The following is a 22,630-nucleotide window of genomic DNA, read 5'->3' on the forward strand; positions in this document are numbered from 1 at the left end:
GCCCCTGTATACCAGTGACACAAGATACGATAAATATTTAATATCATTATGTTTTCAATTGCATTTATGTTACTTGTTTTCACAATATTTTCTTTCTGAAATTATTTGTACAGCTTGAATTCCACATATTTTGGTATCATGTAGATGTAATACTAATTACATGTGAAGAATTTTGTATCATATCTAGTGCATAGTATGTTTTGTTTTACTTGGAATGGTAGTTGGTAGAATAGCTTATTATTTTTTAAAGATGCATTATTCTGAAAAGAATTAAAGAAATAAAACTTGTATAATATATCTTGTGTTACCGTTCCCTTATCTTTGAACTTCATAAAGAAGACACATTTTATGTTTTATTATATATGCTTTTATACTTTATTATCGTTTACCAGAGACAAAATCGTAAAAACAGAAAAATAATTGACTTTTTAAAATAGGCCTATATATGCAGGGTGACACAAAATTAGGTATACCCCTGCATCGATCAAGTATAACATTCTAGCGTATAGGTTTATTTGCTTCGGCTGTTCCGAGTTTAAGATATAAGTAAAAAGACATTAGGAACAAGTGATAAAGAAACAAAGTCTACCTGATCGATAACAATAAGAAATGATATAAAAAGCAATGAGTTGATCAGTATGGGACTGTATATCTACTTTTGGACCACCCTGTATATGTATAATCATATGTTTTGAAAAGCAAGATTTGTCAAAGGAAATGTAACTACTATAAAAACGAGCTTAATGAAGCAATACCTCATATTCTGGCAACAGTGACTTTTATGTATTTTTTTTTTTTTTTTTATAACTTAGTGGGGTCCATGCCGAAGCACTGCGTCAAAGTTATCAACTTGCTTATGAGTCTAATCAACGACGTACTTTAATTTCACTTTTTTAAAACTATATATGATAGTTTTTGTTGAATATCTTTCAATACATTTTGCTAAAACTCTTTCAATAATTAAATAAATGACGTATTAGCAAGTAAAGGTATATATATATATATATATATATATATATATATATATATATATATATATATGACAAAAGAATGCAATTTATCATTGATTTTTTAACTATTCTATACAAAGCCGGTCCTAGTCAATTTGCCACTCCTTCCAATGCCATCATTTGCCGTCCCTCCCCTTTTTCCAAAATAAACAAATCTTAAAAGCCATGATTTTAAATATGCCACCCCATCATGAGCAATCAAGGGGAGGAAAAAGCTCACTCGCACTCAGAAAGGCCTAAACACTACAAATAAAATCTCGTTATGTTTTTGTCTTTAAATAATAATGTATTTTGTTAGTGAAAGGTAAAGCAAACACACCTGCAGAAGAGAGATAATAATCCTTTTTATAGAATCCAATATCGAGTTTTGATCTTAATATATCAGTTTGCATTGCAGTGCAATTAGTTCTTTTATCTTTATTTCTTGATTTTCCTTCTATATCTGTTAAAAAAAATAAAAAACTTGTTTCCACGTTCAATGATAAAGAACTTGTTTGTGACAAAAACAAGGCTAATTTTCATATCAAAACTGTGATATCTAACTAAATAGAACAGGTGTTCACTACTGTTCGAGAATTGAATTCCTGTATTTGACAACAATAAAGCAATTAATGCTGAGATTTGTTTGACCATTTGCTTTAGCATAGTCAATGTGACCGTAAACTCATCCAACCTAAACATGATATACTTATGAATGTAGTATTCAAATAGAAGGTCAGCGTAATAAATTCAACCACCATCATATCATCATGACGTCTGTTTCCAAGAAGAAATATTTATTTTCAATAAGATAGTTATGACAAATTTTGCTCTCCGCCGTCGAAACTTGTCCCCCGTGCAAATGCACGTCTTGCACATATGGTAGAGCCGGCCCTGATCCTATATGTTTTGTAACAAATATTTATATTGATTACTATGTAATGAATATTAATAGTGATTTTGTGAATGATTTGTATTTATCATTTAAATTAGTAATATTGGCAACTCTGAATATTTACGAGATATAGATTCAAATTGTACATTCAAAGAGACTCATCTAATTTAATTACTTATGATAGATAATATATGGGTTTCTCTTATGTTTGCTATATTATATATGCATTGTATTTGCTCAAAACCATGATATACCAGATTTGTTTTGTATATAGTGACAAATAAGGATGAGAACAACTCACATAATTTTACCATGGTTACACATTTTTAAAATAATCCTGTTTTCGATTGTGATTAGGTGAACTTGAAGTAAAGTTTTTTTTCTAAAGAACAAGAAAGCATAAGCAGGCAATCTATTTGGGCTTGTCTTACGACTTTTAATATATTAAATTAACTAATCTTTCACGCTACACACATAGTATCCCATGAAAAGCTACAAGTTGTCATATATGTGATCAAAGCTAAGAGAAAGAATAAGAAACAATGTTATTTTTATACCCAAACTAGCAGCGTTCACCCCGCTTCGCTGCGGTCACCCCGGAACGCAATAAACTTTGTTACTTAGATAATTTTTACTTTTTCGCTTTCAAGTGATATGATAAAAACCATAGAAGATTGCAGTAAATGTTAACATTATATCGCCTGTCATTTATGTTAACCCGCCCCGCTTCGCTGCGGTCACCCCCGAACGCAATAAACTTTGTTACTTAGATAATTTTTACTTATTCGCTTTCAAGTGATATGATAAAAACCATTATAACGCCTGTCATTTATGTTAACCCGCCGAGTGACACGGTCATGCGGGTTGCATATACATACGTTTATTTTTATACCTATGATGAACTAACAAAGGATTTGTACGTAATGGACACCTGAATGGTCAATTATCTCAAGACACTGGTAATTGAAAATTAAAGTGATATGATAAAAACCATCTAGGGTCCAAATCCTAATAACCCCCCAAAAATAAAAGAAATTGGTTCAGCCGTATTAGCGTGATGAGCGGACAAAGGATTTGTACGTTCTCTTTTATATATATAGATTTGTACTTTGTTTTAAAATCAAAACTACAAATTAAAACGACACATCATGGGATTAATATGCAAGCTACTCGTGAAAATGTTGAATTCATTTGCTGACGTTTTGAATGCAGATAATGAACATTAAAAAAAGAAAGAAAAACATTCCTTACTACAAGAGATAAAAGAAGTATAAAACATATATATTGTAATATTAGAACTGTAACTATCTACAGCTTTCAGATATGGAACATTAAATTAATGAAGACGACTAAAAGTTTTTTATGATATATTCAAAAAAGTCTTATCCGCAAGTTATTATTTCAAATTAAGATGCTTATAAATATGTACTGGGTGAATTAGAAGTCAGGTTATTGGAATTTGTAGTGTATGTGTACACCTTCAATATCAATTCATATGTGTAAGCGACATTTCCAGTTCTCCAGAACCTTTAATATAAGTAGTTGAACCTGCGCTATTTGCACAGCGCACAGTTCTAATATGAGCGTGAATCTCCTTCACACTTCTCATTATATCTGTGCAAGTCCCTTTACGAACACAAGTAAAGGACAGAAACACTTTCAAAGAGAGTGAATACACAAACATATAAACGTAGTATTTTAGTATATAGAATGTTCGAGGGAGTTTGTGGCAAAGTTGGATGAGTAAGAAATGATACCAAATGCAAATATTTTTTCCTTATAATTGCATATCCTCATTGTGGGTCCACAAACCTTCGAAGTTACTAGCTTCCAATAGCTTTTATCACTCAGATTAAAGCAAAGCGCTTCAAATGTCTGATTAATATTTTCTTTCTTCTTGCATGCAGTATATAATAAGAAAAAAACATTACATACACAATTAATTGTAATGTCAGTGATATATTTTGTTCATTGGGCAAAACACTCCAAACAATAAAGATTCATCTTAGACTGGAGAATTGGTTATCCTTCGTCTTTAATTATGATTTGCCCATGAAACAAACGCCTGATAGATATACAACCCATATATACAACTATATGGTGTTGGAGTGTATAACTCGTAGGATATGATGCTTTACTTTTTTAAAATTTCATTTCCAGTGTGCCCAAAAAAATGTAATAAAGAAATACGGCATGTTTTTTAAATGTTCAATTAGAACTGGACAATCTACGCAAAATTTGGAATCGACCAGTGAAACGGCACGTTTCTAGCACTTTTGGTTTTTGAGATCTCATTGTCGAAAGGATTGAAGACAAACATATAAACTTTTCTTTGGAGACAAACATATAAACCTAGCATTTTAATATATAGATGCCCGACATTATCATATCTACACATTGTATAACGTGTTCCTTCAGATAATGAATATTCTAAACCTTAGCAGAGCAAACCTTTGCCTTTAAGTGTTCGAGAAAGTAGAAATTCAGAAGTTACAAGTCTGGAGACTGCGGTGGCCATTCTACGGAACCACAGCGACTAATACATGAGTCAGAAAACTTGACATAAAACCTACAACATATAATGAGGAAGGACATCGTCCTGTTGAAACATTGTCTGGAAATCACCAGTTTATGTTAACATGCTTGGGAGGACGTTTTCTTGAAGGTGTTCGTAATCTTCCGAAAGGTGGATGAAAAATGGTCATATTGCTGTGTGTATCTGTCTCTAAATCCAGCACTACACCACGATCTTGTTTCCTAGCTGAATTTTTAAGAGATCTGTCCAATAAGGAATTGTATAACTCCAACATCTCTAGTTTAGTTTCTTAACTTTCCTATTAACATAAAATAACACTCATCACTGAACAAAACATGGAAAAAAAAATCATGCTTCTCACTAATGTGGTCAAGTACTCACTCACAGAATTGTAGGGGACGATCAGGGTCATCCTAGCTGAGGAGGTGTCACTTTGGATTTTATGAAGAGTAGTCTTCTGCTTGTGAAGAATGTGACACACACTAGCTGTGTGATCTATCGACAGACCTCGGGTACCCTTCGATGACCTCTTGAATACAGTTGATGGTCGATGTCTCTTCACTTGTAACAATTTACGGTTTCCCACTACGCGGTTTGTCATCATGATGCAAATCTCTCTTAAATAGCGATATCATTTTTACCACTGTGTTGTGCGCAGGCTCGTATTTACGCATGGGCCACAGGGACCGGGATCAGGGCGGCAAATTTTCAGAGGTGACACATTTAAAGAATCGTGATTGAAGTATGGTAATCAGAAAGAAGAGGCTGTTCACGAGAGAGAAACTTAAAGGAGATCTATACTGAGAACAATATTTATACTTCAGGGTGACGTTATAACGTTTCTCGTGCTAGAATGAGCTAAGGCTGTTACTTATTGGCTGCCAGCATAAAAATATAATGTTTTGTATTTTTTCAGTTTTTTTTTCAGTTTTTTCAGTTTTTTTTTTTTTTTTTTTTTTTTTTTTTTTTTTTTTTTTTTTTTTTTTTTGCTTACCCATAACTGAATGAATACGTATAAACAAATAAAGGATGGCGACAATTTTTAATGGCACGGGCTAAATTACTTTCTTACGTCTCTATCACTGCGACTGTCATCAGGAAAATTACCTCCCAAGTTCGTCTTCCGTAAACATCTTTTATTCACTCATCTGTACATAGTGTGTATACACAAAAAATGTAAGAAACCTTTTCATTAAAGACTATAAGAGTTTTCGCTAAATGTTTTATCAGATAAGAGGGAACGGACGGAAACATAAATCAAAAGGCGTAAAGATAGCTGTGTAGCGTCTAGTTGAGTGTCATATTGAAATTCAAAGCGCCTCCATATCTGAATAATAGACCTGATCCTTATAGTGAATTAGCGTAATAAGAAAAGTATGTGTCCATAATATTTCTTCCAACAGGATGGTTAGTAAATCTAAAATCTTAAACTAACATATAGAAGCGTTTGTGTATAAAACTTTAGATTTTTTCATGCATACTTTATTCTTTGAAAAACATTTTATGTAATTAAGTATTGTTTCTTCTTTCTACTTTTGAACTCTGTCACTTTATTGACTTTCTTTTTAATAGGCTACATTGATAATTCTTCAAAATATATGAAAGTATGCATATCTGGCTATTTTATATTACAGGGATGCCAGGGGGAGCTTGTTTGGTATATGTCGTTCCATTGAATTGCATGAGAATGGTTAATCTTCTTTTCTATTTTAATCGAAAGTTAGAAAATGTGACATATATTATGTTCGCCCGAGCCATTAATAAATATATTGCAAAAATATTTACTTTTAAAATTTTTTGAGATAGTATGCTATTTTTGTCCACTTACATTACTAAAATCAGTACACAGAGAGTCAACCAATATAGCGACTGTATTATCTACTTAGAATCAACTCAGTTTTAGAATCAATTTTTACATGGAATCATCTCAAGATTCTGATAATTTTATGTGCATTTACTTTATATGTGCTTTATAACAATTAACCCAATGTCACAACAAATGAGGATTTAAACCGTATTATATAATAATACAAATACAATACTAAACCGGCATTCAGTTTGTCTGTTCTACCTTTTATAAACAATTTAACGTATAAAAATATTTTTTGCAAAAAAAAAAAAAAAATCTCAGTGACATGATCGATAAAGTTATATAGTGGCGACCATAATTAGTATTTATCCATTATATTTATTGAAGGCTCTCTAATCTTTCATAACAAAGCAAAATAGATTTCTATATACATATACTGATATCTGTTAATCATGGTACGTCAGAAAAGGCACTAGTTTCAAAAAGATCAGAAACTAATATTTCATATGTAAATTCATTGTATTAAAAATCAAAAGACTAATTAGGGGGATGCGGTAGCTCAGTGGTAGAAAGTTCACCTTCGGTGCTTGGGGTCCCTGGTTCGATCCCAAGCTCGCGCCGTGTGGACTTTGTAGTGGACAAACACCATGTGAGTGGGTTTTCTAGGGGTTCTCCCGTTTCCTCCCACTTTCTTCATTCCACCATTTCATTCATTTCTCATCATCACCGTCTCCTTTAGCCTAACCGGCATAACCGGGACATAAAACTTAAAGATTTCATTTCATTTTTTTCAAAAGACTAATTATACTCAATTATTTATTTCAGTATGTGTATGTAGAACTTCGAACACTGTGTACATGTACTATTTTTTCTCATTCTTTATTTTTAGTTTTTGGTAATGTCTTATTATTTATTGAGTATTTTATATTGAAAATATTATTGAAATTCAAGGAAAACTTGTACATAAATAACTAAACTAGATTTTCATTTTTAGTTTATGAAAATGCAGAATGAGTAGTTATATAAGCTTGGAATAAATATTAAAACAATATTTTGTAAAATTCTATATTTATACAGAACAATTCCTTAACTTTGAATATAAATAACTGTTGTGTGGAGTAAAACCTTTTTAAATAATTTATTTTAAGCTTTGTTATTTAATTTCACATTGGCTCTTTATATTTCTATGCTTAAATATTCAATTTAGAAGTGTCAATATATGGTTGAATTTTTGTAACGATTTTTTTTTTTTACAATTGTACGTATCAAAATTAAAACATATTAGGGGTAATAACATTAGGATTTATAAATTACTTTTATTGTTGTTTTAGTGTTTCTTCTCTGTAATAATTTAGACTTTAAAAATGATAAGATATGTAGAGCTTGGAACTTTTGTGAAATGTGACTCTCACTATGAAGAAAAATAGATTTTTTTTTGTAGAAGATTGCTCTCTTCAAGATTGCGCTATTTTCATTAACGACCAGTAGATAGTGTTGCTTAAAAGAACAAATACAATAGTTACTTTCTGAAGATAAACATGAAGTAATATTAGGTAAGCTAAATGTGAGTTTTCTCTATAAAAAAGTGTGAAATATACTTGCATTTACAGAAAAAGAAATTAAATGTTCAATTTTACATTCCATGAGTATACCCTTTAGGGTAAGGAGACGGTTTATTATTGAAAATGAATCATCATCAATGGATTAATGGAATGAAAATGTGGGAGGAAAACTAATGGAAATATTGTTATTCATCATAAGCTTATTTACTCTGTAATCGAACCAGGGATTCTAACATCTGAGGTGATCACTTTACCATTGAGCCACTGTGTTTTTATATCTCGACGACTTCTCATAGTTTTCCTAGTTCTTTCCCTTTCACAACAAAACTTCTTGAGATATTTCGGACATTATTACCGAAACAAGACCTTAGTGAAATATGTACTCCTTCAATATTATTATGTTCTTACAAGTAGAAAATTGTGGTAAGATTTTTTAGATTATCAGGTTCACCCATATTTTAACTTCATATATCAGTTAGGATTTGGATTAAAAAGCATAATAATTTTTACCTTGACGTCCCTCAGTATATGAGGAGTATATTATTATTATCACTGAAAATATGATATCTTCATATCATTATCTAAGAACATTCTTATGTAACCTTTCCCTGTTTTTCTTCTGTTTTTCTAAGAAACAGAAAAGAAAATTTTTGTATATTGTTCTTGTTTTATTTCTGGCTTTAATTTTTAATTTAATTTTCTTAATGTAAACAACTTGTTTTATGTGTTGTCAATTTCATTAAATATCAAAAGTAAAATAATCTAGAGCTTATTTTAAAGTGAAATTTGTAGCCTGTGTGTATGTAAGTTCTGTGCCCCATGGCAGCCCTTAGTACTTTGTTTCTGCTAAGGAACCGATACAAAATATTTCCTGAGATGAACCACCTCATTACATCAATTATTCATGTAGTTTTTTTTTTAAATCAAAGACTGATGTAATGGTTAAGGAAAATATTTCTTTTTATGCATAAAGAAAGTTTTATGTCTTTGAATATTACAAATTTATAATTAACAAAAAGTTTTCGAATGCAATAAACATAAATCAGTAAATTTGAATAAATCTTTAATTGTGGAAATAGAAAATTTACAGAAGGAAAATGAAATGTGCAAAAACGTTAATCAAATCAGCAAATGTTTAAGTAACAGATTCAGAAGTTGAATAAATAAAACAAACAGGATATTTCAATTAAATAAATACTGTGTAAGAGAAACAAAAAAAAATCTTCATATCACGGAGTTGTTTCTAAACTTCAAACATACTACACAGATGCAATTATAGCACAATACAGAATTATTTTCAAGTGCTTTACACCGTATATCCTTCTGAATTGGCCGAATTATCTGAGGCACTAAAGTAACCAGCGTAAGACTTGAGTTCAAGTTTTAATTTTAGTTTAAAATCATTCTTGAAGCATACGATAAATAAATACCTGTTTTCCTCAAAATTTTCTTTTAAATGTTTTCTTATAAAAATTCAAAAGGAAAATTACAAAAATATATGAATACATCTACTATGTACAATATAATAAAAATGAAAATAATACTCTATTGAATTTTAGATTTCTACAATGTTTTAGCATGTCTGTAAATAGTTATTGTGTGGTACAGAAAGAAAAAAGACTTTATATAATTAGTTTTATGATGTTTATTGTGTATTTTCATATTGCGTTTTGAACATATACGTTCTTTTCACATTCAATTCAAAAATATCAACTGCATTTGTATTTTGTGTTAATCCCCATCTGACCCTATCTGATCATTTGTGTTAATCCCCTAATTGATCCCATCTGAGTGGTCATGTCTACATGATGGAATAGAAATAACTAGTTTACTCTTTGATTTTTGTGTAGTCTGTTTTAGAAAATTAGTAGCAAACTTCTAATGTAATAATGAATGGATAAAATATTAACATTTTTACAGTTATACGTACCATGAAATTATGAAACAGTGTTAGCATTTCAAATGAATTTTATTACTATTCTACTGTTTCTTCTTCATAAGAGTTTAGCTTACAAGAAAGGAAAATAAATGTAGACTTGTCACAAGATTTGTAGAACTTGAAAGCTTTATGAAACGAGATTCTCAGTATGTAGCATAGTAGTTAAATATTTGTAATTTTCTCTGGTCAAATTAATACTTTCATTAACGGCCACTAAATAATATTGTTTGAAAGAATAAATACTGAGCAATTACCATCTAGAAACATAAACATAAATTTCAGGTAAGCTCAATATCATTTTTTTTTTTTTTTTTTTTTTTTTTGAAAAAATTCTGTATTATCCATGTATATCTATATTATAGGCATGAAGTCTGTAAAGTATTTAATTTTCTTAGTTATTCTCTTTTCCCAAGAAAATATCGTATAGTCTCTGAGGTTTTTTGTAGATTATTTTAAACAAGGACCTCTAGGTTTACCCTCCTTTTCTTATAAGTTGCAAACAGAAAATTCTTCGAGAATTGTTGAGGTTTTTAATTTTCCATATCTTACAATTTGGATTTGAATACGAAGCTTGTAATGTATTCAGAAACTAGATATTTTAAAATAATAATAATAATAATAATAATAATAATAATAATAATAATAATAATAATAATAATAATAATAATAATAATAACGTCACCACGCAATCACGTCAACTGAAGCATTCAGCGAATTTACATGGCGGGACAGCAAATTCCCACCATGCTTCAGTTGATGACAAATAAGAAATTAAATTCGCAAACCGAGAAGACATTGTGATGAAATAAACATAATAGTAGACTAACAGAACATGATAATAATAATAATAATAATAATAATAATAATAATAATAATAATAATAATAATAATAATAATAATAATAATAATAATAATTATTATTATTATTATTATTATTATTATTATTATTATTATTATTATTATTATTATTATTATTTGTCTTTTTCTAAACTTATAATAGACGTCACTTTTCGTAAAAGGGCTATTGTATCCTCATGGTATGTCAAAATGTTTGTAGTAATAATGGATTCAAAATATTGCATAAACTATTGCATAATCAAATAAGGATAACAAATGTTTGATTGAATTTAAGTAATTTCGTAGCTACGTCTTTTTTCTTGTTAGTTATTTTTGTTAATAAATATATTTACAATTCTTAATTAATGACTTTTGACATTTACAAATCCAGCATCATTACCCCCAATAGCATTAACAGAATATGTATGTCGTTTAGTACCAGAAACCTAGTTCAACTACTTGCGAAGGTTTTTCACTCATCCAGTTGTGTGGCGTTTTGTTTCTTTAGCCTTACAACGTGCTTTCTAAGACATTTTGGATTTATTCAATTTGTCTTGGGTGAGTTGTGAAGTTGGGGAGAGAAAATGGTTACAAGCTTATAACAAGTTAAGTTACTATAACAAAAACCGTAGCTGAACGCTCCTTAATGCTTGACGAGTACATCATTTTCATCATCTTGAAAAGTGATTTCTTTATGTTGTTATTATTTAAGAAGAGTGCTGAATAAGACAGAAAGTTTCTACATATATTAATAACTTCTGTATTATTGTGGTGTTGTTTTCCTTAAAGCTTCAATTTTGAAAGTCTATTTTCGTTATGTAAATAATGTGTTTCGTGTTGTAAGTTACGTTAAATAACAAAAGTAGAGTAAACTAGAAGTTATTTTTCAGTTAAATTTCCGTCTGTATGAATATGTGCTCCGTCCTTCATGGTAAGCTTTCAAAATTGTATCTGCTAAGGAACCAATACAACTCATTAGTGCACTTAGCTATGTGACTTGTGTTTTTATCAGAACTGACCAAATTTGTTAAGGGTAATATATATTTGTATAAAGAAAGCTTTGCATATCTCAGCATGATCGTTTACTATTGGCAAATATTTATAGAAGGAAATAAATGTAACACTGTGAATAAATCATCTATAAAGGAAGAAAATTTATAGAAACGGAATAAACGATCATCGAGCACAAAAAAATTAAGTTTTAACAATTGAATTAATTGTTATAATTCAAGATTAATAAATTCATTAACACTGTATTTATTTTACAAATGAAAATACAAAATGAACATTACGAAGACATGAATATACACAATTTTATAAAGCTTGTACTGAGGCATATTGTAGGTTGGAGGGGGCATAGGTGTCTGAACAAGTGAAGTCCCAAATCAATGCCTTTCCTTTCTTCCAAGGTATTAATGTCATACCATCGGGTCTTTTTCCGTCAGATCGGCTGCATCCAATCGGTTCCCTCACTGCTGGGATCCCTGCTGATATTAATGCTCTTAATATTATATCATTTACACTTGAATGACGTGGGTGTCTGCCTGCGCTGCTTTTGCACGACAAACCGTGTAATCCTTTTTTATCTACAAAGGTGTTACAAATGGGGCAGTGGTGTGGTTCACATATATCTGCTCCCAACCGTAGTGCAACTGATACTCGGAAGCTCTCATTGGATAGGTGTAGGCCCAGAGATGGTGATGGTAGAGCTTGAAGCCATGCTCCGTTTTCTGGGGACATGACCGCTAAAAGTCTGGCTTTATCTTCGATGTTATTTGTAGTCTGCAATAAAGAAGCTGCATGGCAATTAACGATGGGCTCGTCCCAAGCCGACTGATTGTTACGTTTTTCGAGAGCCGGAGGGTCTAACCCAACTAAATTTGTCCATTTAGCTATGCAGTCCATCACATCTGGATTGGTGATTTCGTCGTTATCCCATTGAAGAAGTGAACTAACTATTTGACTTGCACCGTAGAAAGACGCTAAAAAAGACGGAATAGCCATATCTGTGGCGCGACGGATTCCAAGGCCTCCATTTTTGACTGGTAAAGAAGCTTGTATCCACGAGTTGTTATTAAGAGAACAATTGAGGATGGATTCCAGACCAGTTTTAAGAGTATCGTCATACTTTTCCAATAGGGCATCTTCCTTCCAAGATGGAGAGCATCGGAGGAAATAAAATAATCTCGGTATTCCAAATGAAGCCCTTAACAGATAAAAAGCAGAATGGGCTGAAAGCTTGGAAAGTCGTGACATAAAAAATTCTAGTTTGGAGGTTTTGTCTAGTAACATTTTGCTCCGTGCCTCTGTTGAGATAGCTGAACCTAAAAGCTCTGCATTACTTGGTGTAAGGAGCTGAATACCAGGTGCTGATTTATTAAAGATATCATAGAGGTTCTTAATTTGTTCTTCTGTAGCACCGAGGAATCCTACTTCGCATTTGGAGCAATTTAGCGATAAGCCAATTGATGATGCGTGTGTACGAATGTTGTCTAATGTTTGTAGTATTACGTCTGTATTTCCAGCTATTGTTCCATCATCCAAATACCAGACATTCAGCTCTGCGTTTATGTTATTAACAATTGGTTGGAGAGTCATAGCAAACAGTGCTGGACCTAACGGATCACCTTGTTGAACACCTCGCTGTGATAGAATAGTGTTATCTCCTATATATAGGTTGCTTGGTTGAGAATAGCATTGAGAGATGTACGAAAAATATGCTGGAAAATTCTTTTTAACAGATAGCAACATGGAATCTCGATTTAATTCATTGAAGGCATTTCTGAAATCGATTTTTAAAAATGCTTTCACTTGGGTGTGCGTAGTAGAATAATATGTGCGAGCTGCATGTACTGCTGCTTCCGCCCCAAATGGGACACAGACTCCTAGTTGGTGTGGATATAGTATGTCGATAAGTGATTCGCGCATCTTGTAGCAGATTATTTTGGCCGACAATCGTCTCCAAATATTGCCCACGGCTATTGGCCGAATTCCTCCGCTTTTTTTCTTAAGGGCAAGTAACGACGCACCGAAGAATATCGGTCTCAATGTTGTAGGTACATTTCCCGATATTATGAGGTGTAACAGTTCTCTGATAACATTGATAAGCTGGTCTCTAGATTCATAATCGTGTGATAGAACTAAATCTTTTAGAATTGAAGCTCTGAGGCTATCCATTCCACCGGCGGACCCAGAAGGAAAAGATTTAATTGCTTTCAATAATTCAGCTGATGATACTCTAGTTGCTGATTCTGATGCCTCTGGAGGTTCAGGGATGGCTAATAAATGTGAGTGAGCTGGATGTTTTGCTCTGAGTGCTTCTAACAATGAATTATCTGGAGTTGCTATCGAGTCTTCGGATGTTAATAGTCTTACTGCTCCTCTAACATCACCGTCCGATAGTTTATTTTCAATGTTCTTGCTGTGGAATGATGTGGATTTTGACAAATCACGAACTTTGTATAATTTAATTAATTCGGCTGACAAAGCTTCTCGATGATTATCCGACCAGTTTCGTATTCTTTGCTTCACCCATGTGGTGAGGTTGGTAACTTTTTCGGCATATGGAGGAATACAGAGAACCACATAAGGGAAGATTAAAAGATCTAGCCAAGCATCAATACTATTAGTATTCGTGACCTTTTGTAGAACTTCACTTAAGGAGTGAGCCATAGCTGGTCTGGCGCCTCGGGGAACTCGTCGGAGTGTAGGAATATGGGACTTTAAAAATATTAACAGTTCGCCTATTTTAGCTGTTGAGTCCGTTGAATTTTCCTCAATCGCTTCGTGCGTTAATATATTTGAAATATAGGTAATGGCACTTTTCGCATTGGAAGAAGATAGATTTTTCTTGAGTGATTCGCGGTGGCATCTACTAGTATGTATGGCTAGACCTCGTTGGCTTAGAAAACACTTATGGCAATATGAACATTGCGCTTCATTTGGCTTGCTAGATGTGTCCAAATTAGGACCTGGATCCTCCTTCTGACAAGCGGCATCCGCATCTTGAATGTTCGTTGCATATTGAACCTCCTCTCCCACTTCCGTTTTATTGGCAACTTTTCTTTCTGTCATTAATGGACATATATATATATATATATATATATATATATATATATATATATATATATATATATATATATATATATATATAAACAGTATGAATGCTGTACCGTACGTCAAGACAGTGACATAACATGACAGGTTGGAGCCTTTGAAAGCAGAAGATTTAGTAGTACCTGCCGAACATCATGGGAACAAAGTACCGAAGAATAGATATTTACTGTTTCATTTGAAATTTTCATTATAACAGTTTTTTTTAATAATCATTGTTATTTTACAATTCTTATGTAATTACTTATGGTTGTATCTAATTGCTTTCAAATCTCGATTATTGGATTAACTTATTTACATGAATGTAAACAGATGCTTTCAAATGCCGATATTGTAAAATTGCTCTTTATAACGGAAACGTGTTACAAATTGTAAGTTAATTGTAATAGATATGAACAAATAGAAAACAATGAATCTGAAAAAAAAAAAAAAAAAAAAATTATAAATATTAAAATAATATGTTGTAGAATTCTAGATTTATACAATGTTTTAGTGTTGAATTGTGTAAGTATTTATATTAAATGTTTCTTTCTCACATTATTATTTTTATGCTTTGTCTTTCCAATTGCTTCTGTACATATTTCTATGTTTTACATTCCATTCAAGATCAATTTGCATTTGAATTCTTGTAACGCAGTACGTAGTTTATCAATTATTGTCTCTACCTGAGGTTCCATTTTATCATGAGTAGAAGTAATTAGTTATCTAATGATTTTTCTGGAGACTGAGTCAGAAAATTAATACTATATTTGTAATGTAGTGTAGAACAAATAAAATACCAACATTTTTACAATTGTATGTATCATAAAATTATGGCAAATCAGGTTTACAACATTAACATTTAGAAATGACTTTTATTGTTATTCTGGTGTTTCTGTTCCATTTTCTACGTGCAGAAGAAAGAGAAAAATATAGTCTTTTGAAAAGATTTGTAGAACTTGTAAGTTTTGTTAAATATGCGAAGTTTTGTTAAATATGCGCCTCATTATGCAAACTAATCATCTTTTCCATCGTCTTTTCCTGTTTACATGAAGTCAGCATTTCTGACGATGCATTCCCTCCCTAATCAGTTGTACACATCATCTTTCGTTACATTTTTTTCTTTAGTCCTTATTTATACCGTCTAACCGTTTTCTGTTCAGATACCTCCCTTCTTTTGTGTGTTCCTTCATCGTCTCTTCCACTCTCTTATCTATGCAATTCTCATTTATTTTCATGATGTGACAATATCACTGTAAAATTCCTTCGTGTACTTTTATTGAAATCAAAATTACCTTAGCACTGAATAGTATTCTTTTGCTTCTGATCCTATTATCGCGTTGACAGCATACATCAGTCACTAACAAAGTCAGTTATGCGAGATGATAGCCAACATAAATCAGTATTGGCTCAAGGTCAGATATATCTCCAGAGTTGCCATAAAGAGAGGCACCCGACTTTAAAACTCCCCCAACACTTAACCCTGAATATTTATTTCATATTTATTTCAATTTGCCCTCACTTAGCAGGCTATTATTATTATTATTATTATTATTATTATTATTATTATTATTATTATTATTATTATTATTATTATTATTATTATTATTATTATTATTATTGTTCTGAAAGAGTACCGTTGTCAAATGCTTTCATTATTGGCCACTAAGTGGTATTGCTTGAAATGACAGATACTCAGTAATTACCATCTGAAGGCTTCAGAGATTTTACTACCGATTTCCCTCTTCCAAGAGCAATTAATACACTATCTGTAATATTTCATAGAGTATTACGAAAACAATAGCTTGTAATATAAATGCCTCCCACATGATTTTTAATTTATAAGCTTGCAAATAGAAAATTTTGCCAAGGTCCTGAGGTTCTCAGATCTCCTCAACACTTAAACTTTGCATCCCAATTAGAACTTGAACTCAAACCTTAGAACGTATTAAGTTTAAGTTTGCACGAACGTTCTTCAATTTCTGATCAGTTTACCACTATAATAACTTTGAAAAATGTGATTTCTTTCTATTGGCATTATCTGAGAAAAGCATTTTTAAAATAAGGTAGGATTCTTTTTTAAATAGAAAGTTTTATGTATGTGTATATATATCAATACCTTTGCTCTATTTTGTTGTTTGTTTCCTTTCTGGTTTCAATTTTAAAATTCGATTTTTATTTGTGTAATGAAATACAGTAAATATCAGAAATTGAGTAATCTAGATTATATTTCCCAGCGAAATCTATATTCTATTTTCATGTGTACATTGGGCCTTATGGTAAGTTTTGTATTTTGTTTCAACTAAGTATACAAAATGCCTAATTAATCCAAATTTATTTATTATCTATGTGACCTAGCTTTTAAATTTTTTTTTATCAGAGACTGACCTAGTTTATTAAAGATAATATTTCTTTTCTGTTTAATATGTTCCATTCTTTTATACGTTTACTATTGGCAGAACTTCATAGAAGCAAATTTTGTTGTTAGTCATTCCCTTCCCGATAAAAATAACCTACACACCCTAAAGTATTTCGTAAAATGTTACCAAAGTAAAATCTGTAGTTTACCCTCCTTTTCTTATAATTTACAAATACATAAATTTTGTCACAATCACTGAAGTTCTCAGCCCTCTCTCACTAAAACTTCATAACCCAATTAGAATTCAAGTTCGAAACTGTTGAAGCATCACATTTAACCCTGGCCGAATGCCTTTGCACTTCTGATGAGTACATCGTTATAATAATTTTAGAAAAATGAAATGAAATCTTTAATTGTTATGTCCCACGGTTATGCTGGGTAGGCTAAAGGAGACGGTGATAATGAGAAATGAATGAAATAGTGGAATGAAGAAAGTGGTAGGAAACTGATGAACCCCGAGAAAATCCACTCACATGGTGTTTGTCCACCACAAAGTTCATTTGGAGTGAGCTAGGATCGAACCAAGGACCCCATGCACCAGAGGTGAATGCTCTACCACTGAGCCACCGCGGCCCCCTGTAAGTTTAGAGAATATGATTTCTTTATATTATTATCTGACAAGGACATTCCTAAAGAAGACCAAATAAATTTTAGAGAAAAAATAAGAAAGAAAAGTTTAAATTCCATTATTTTCTAAAGAGAAAATTAATATTTTCTGTTCTAATTTGTTATTTTCATTCTAGTTTTAATTTTGAAATTTTATTTTACGTGTTGTGAGTTACAGTAGATAATGAAGTTGAGTAATCTAGAACTTATCTTTCAGTTAAAGTTGAATTCATTTATCACTGGTGTATGTAGCATGTTTTATTATTATTATTATTATTATTATTATTATTATTATTATTATTATTATTATTATTATTATTATTATTATTATTATTATTATCCTTTTTCTCTTTTTTGGATACTACACTTCTCTTTTTTTCTATTTTTATCTTGGTTGTGAGTTTTATATGCGATGTGCTTATTTTGTATTCTTTGATATACTTATTTTATTATTTTTCATTTCTGTCTTTTGAATGAGTGTACTTTAATTAAGGTGTCATTTGATTTGAAAATTACGCTTATATTCTTTTATGATTTTCATGTATTTTCATTTGTAACTTTATGACTATATGTATGTTCCTTTTAATATGTTATATACTTTTTTCCCTATTGTACACTCATATCAATATATTATTATTTTAGTCTCAGGACTGGGTGTACTTTGTTTGAGATGTACTTGAGATGATAATTATGTTTATTAGTTTTTTCATTATGATTTTTAATGTATGTTCATCTGTAATACCCATTGCATGTTTTTTAATTTTTTTTTTTTACATGTTTCATTTTTATGTTATGTTTATTGTAAGCGCCCAATATTTCTATAATCTTTCTTGGAATCACTTTGTGGCTGTAGCTGTTTGTCCCTAATAAACATTTAAACATTAAACATTAAACATTATTATTATTATTATTATTATTATTATTATTATTATTATTATTATTATTATTATTATTATTATTATTATTTTAAGCAGTTTTTCGTCGAAATTTTACTAATATTAACACCTGGAAAATTCTCTATATGTGCAATGTTAGTTCTCATCTTGAATATTGTACGGTAATTTGGAATAGTGAAGCAAAATATTTTAGTTCTTCAATTGAATCAGCTCAAAATTCATTCCTAGCCTGGTTAAAATGAAAGTTTAAAAAAATAGGAGAGGCGAGCTTGTCAGACATAAGGGTGGATCTTTATCTTACCCTTCTGGCTGACAGGCGTCGACTTTTTTACTTTAATTTTTTTCATGTAATTCTGCATGGAGATTTTGTTCTGGAGAATTTTTCTCTTTAAAAATTCCTCATAGAAACATTAGGAAATTTGCTCCGTTTATTAGTAAATATCTAATTAGGTCTTTTATGTATAAAAGTATAGAAACAGCTAATAACTTTTATCCGGTTCTTGATTTGTTTCATAAGAATTTCAATAAGGTGCGTGAATTATTTTTTCATTTTTTAGATAAACTATGAATTGTCATAGTCTTTTTAGTCTTTATATATATTGTGTTTTTTTTAATCAAATTGTAAGAACCTTTTTAATTCTGAGCAGATACACATGTTTGTTTTTTATTTTTATTATATTTCTGGAGGTCATTTTGTAAAGTTTGTAAGGTGCCATTTGAAAGATCCTTTTATGTTTTGGTGTGTTTTTTATTATTCTCTTTTCTTTTATTTTCCTATCATCTTTTCTTTTCTCCTATGCTTAATTCCTTCTTTAATACGTATACTGCACTTTTTTTTTCAAACTTGGTCATGGATTTTTTTATTTGTATCGTTAATTTTTTTATGCTTATTTTATTTTCGTCATTATTACTAGCCTTATGAATCACTGTATTTTACCTCAAGTGTTTAACTTAGAAATATTTATTTCATATTGTATTAGCAGCTATATAGTGTCTTTTTGAACTTTTTTTTTCTCTTTCAATATTTTGTAAACTGTTACAACGACATGGTTAATAATAATCTATTTTTGAGTTTTACACTGTATACTTATCCTATGGTATACCTTTTCTATATGCATGTTAATTATGCTTATTTTTATTTAATATCGTTATTTTTGTATTTTACAGTTTATAACAGATACTGCATGTTTTTATGTTATTTTTCTGAACTAATATTTTATCCATTTCATCTATTTTTTTATAATCAGTTGTATGCTGTTAATTGTATTTGCATGCGCCCTATGCTTGTGAAAACATTTTTTTTTTTCTTAGGAGCACCTGTGGCTGTAATGCTGTTTGCTTCCTATAAACATATTTCAAACATCATCATCATCATTATTATTATTATTATTATTATTATTATTATTATTATTATTGTGAAAGAGTACCGTTGTCAAATACTTTCATTATTGCCCACTAGGTGGTATTGCTTGAAATGACAGATACTCAGTAATTACCATCTGAAGGCTTCAGAGATTTTACTACCGATTTCCCTCTTCCAAGAGCAATTAATACACTATCTGTAATATTTCATAGAGTCTTACGAAAACAATGCTTGTAATATAAATGCCTCCCTCACGATTTATAATTTTATAAGCTTGCAAGTAGAAAATTCTATCAAGCTCACTGAGGTTCTCAGATCTCCTCAACATTTAAACTTTTCATCCCAATTAGAACTTGAACTCAAACCTTAGAACGTATTAGGTTTAACTTTGCGCGAACGTTCTTCAATTTCTGATCAGTTTACCACTATAATAGCTGTGAAAAATGTAATTTCTTTCTATTGGCATTATCTGGAAAAATCATTTTCAAAATAAGGTAGGATTTTTTAAAATAGAAAGTTTTATGTATGTATATATATATATCAATACCTTTGCTCTATTTTGTTGTTTGTTTCCTTTCTAGTTTCAATTTTGAAATTCGATTTTTATTTGTGTAGTGAAATACAGTAAATATCAGAAATTGACTAACCTAAATTATGTTTCCCAGCGAAATCTATAGTCTATTTTCATGTGTACATTGGGCCTTATGGTAAGTTTTGTATTTTGTTTCTGCTAAGTATACAAAATGCCTAATTAATCCAAATTTATTTATTTTCTGTGTAACCTAATTTTTTATTTATTTTTATCAGAGACTGGCCTAGTTTATTAAAGATAATATTTCTTTTCTGTTTAATATGTTCCATTCTTTTATACGTTTACTATTGGTAGAACTTCATAGAAGCAAATTTTTTTGTTGGTCATTCCCTTCCCGAAAAAAATAACCTACACACCTAAAGAATTTCGTAAAATGTTACCAAAGTAAGATCTGGAGTTTACCCTCCTTATAATTTACAAATACATAAATTTAGTCACAATCACTGAAGTTCTCAGCCCTCTCTCACTAAAACTTCGTAACCCAATTAGAATTTCAATTTGAAACTGATGAAGCATTTACATTTAACCCTGGCCGAATGCCTTTGCACTTCTGATGAGTACATCGTTATAATAATTTTAGAAAAATGAAATGAAATCTTTAATTGTTATGTCCCACGGTTATGCTGGGTAGGCTAAAGGAGACGGTGATAATGAGAAATGAATGAAATAGTGGAATGAAGAAAGTGGTAGGAAACTGATGAACCCCGAGAAAATCAACTCACATGGTGTTTGTCCACCACAAAGTTCATTTGGAGTGAGCTAGGATCGAACCAAGGACCCCATGCACCAGAGGTGAATGCTCTACCACTGAGCCACCGCGGCCCCCTGTAAGTTTAGAGAATATGATTTCTTTATATTATCTGACAAGGACATTCCTAAAGAAGACAAAATAAATTTTAGAGAAAAAATAAGAAAGAAAAGTTTAAATTCCATTATTTTCTAAAGAGAAAATTAATATTTTCTGTTCTAATTTGTTGTTATTTTCATTCTAGTTTTAATTTTGAAATTTTATTTTACGTGTTGTGAGTTACAGTAGATAATGAAGTTGAGTAATCTAGAACTTATCTTTCAGTTAAAGTTGAATTCATTTATAACTGATGTATGTAGCATGTTTTATTATTATTATTATTATTATTATTATTATTATTATTATTATTATTATTATTATTATTATTATTATTATTATTATTATTATTATTATTATTATTATTATTAATATTAATATTATCTTTTACCCTTTTTCCCTTTTTGGATACTACACTTCTCTTTTTTTCTATTTTTATCTTGGTTATGAGTTTTACATGCCATATGCTTATTTTGTATTCTTTGGTATACTTATTTTATTATTTTTCATTTCTGTCTTTTGAATGAGTGTACTTTAATTAAGGTGTCAATTGATTTGAAAATTACGCTCATATTCTTTTATGATTTTCGTGTATTTTCATTTGTAATTTTATGACTATATGTATGTTTCTTTTTAATTTGTTATATACTTTTTTTCCCTATTGTATACTCATATCAATATGTTATTATTTTAGTCTCATGACTGGGTGTACTTTGTTTGAGATGTACTTGAGATGATAATTATGTTTATTTGTTTTTCATTATAATTTTTATTGTATGTTCATCTGTAATACCGAGTGCATTTTTTTTTGCATGTTTCATTTTTATATATGTTATGTTTATTGTAAGCGCCCTATATTTGTATAATCATTCTTGGGGGCTCTTTGTGGCTGTAGCTGTTTGTCCCTAATAAACATTTAAACATTAAACATTATTATTATTATTATTATTATTATTATTATTATTATTATTATTATTATTATTATTATTATTATTATTATTATTATTATTATTATTATTATTTGAAGCAGTTTTTCGTCGAAATTTTACTAATATTAACACCTGGAAAATTCTCTATATGTGCAATGTTAGGTCTCATCTTGAATATTGTACGGTAATTTGGAATAGTGAAGCAAAATATTTTAGTTATTCGATTGAATCAGTTCAAAATTCATTCCTAGCCTGGTTAAAATGGAAGTTTAAAGAAATAGGAGAGGCGAGCTTGTCAGACATAAGGGTGGATCTTAATCT

The sequence above is a fragment of the Thermobia domestica genome, chromosome 15 (genome assembly GCF_964235325.1).
Source record: "Thermobia domestica chromosome 15, izTheDome1.hap1.1, whole genome shotgun sequence".
Lineage (NCBI taxonomy): Eukaryota > Metazoa > Arthropoda > Insecta > Zygentoma > Lepismatidae > Thermobia > Thermobia domestica.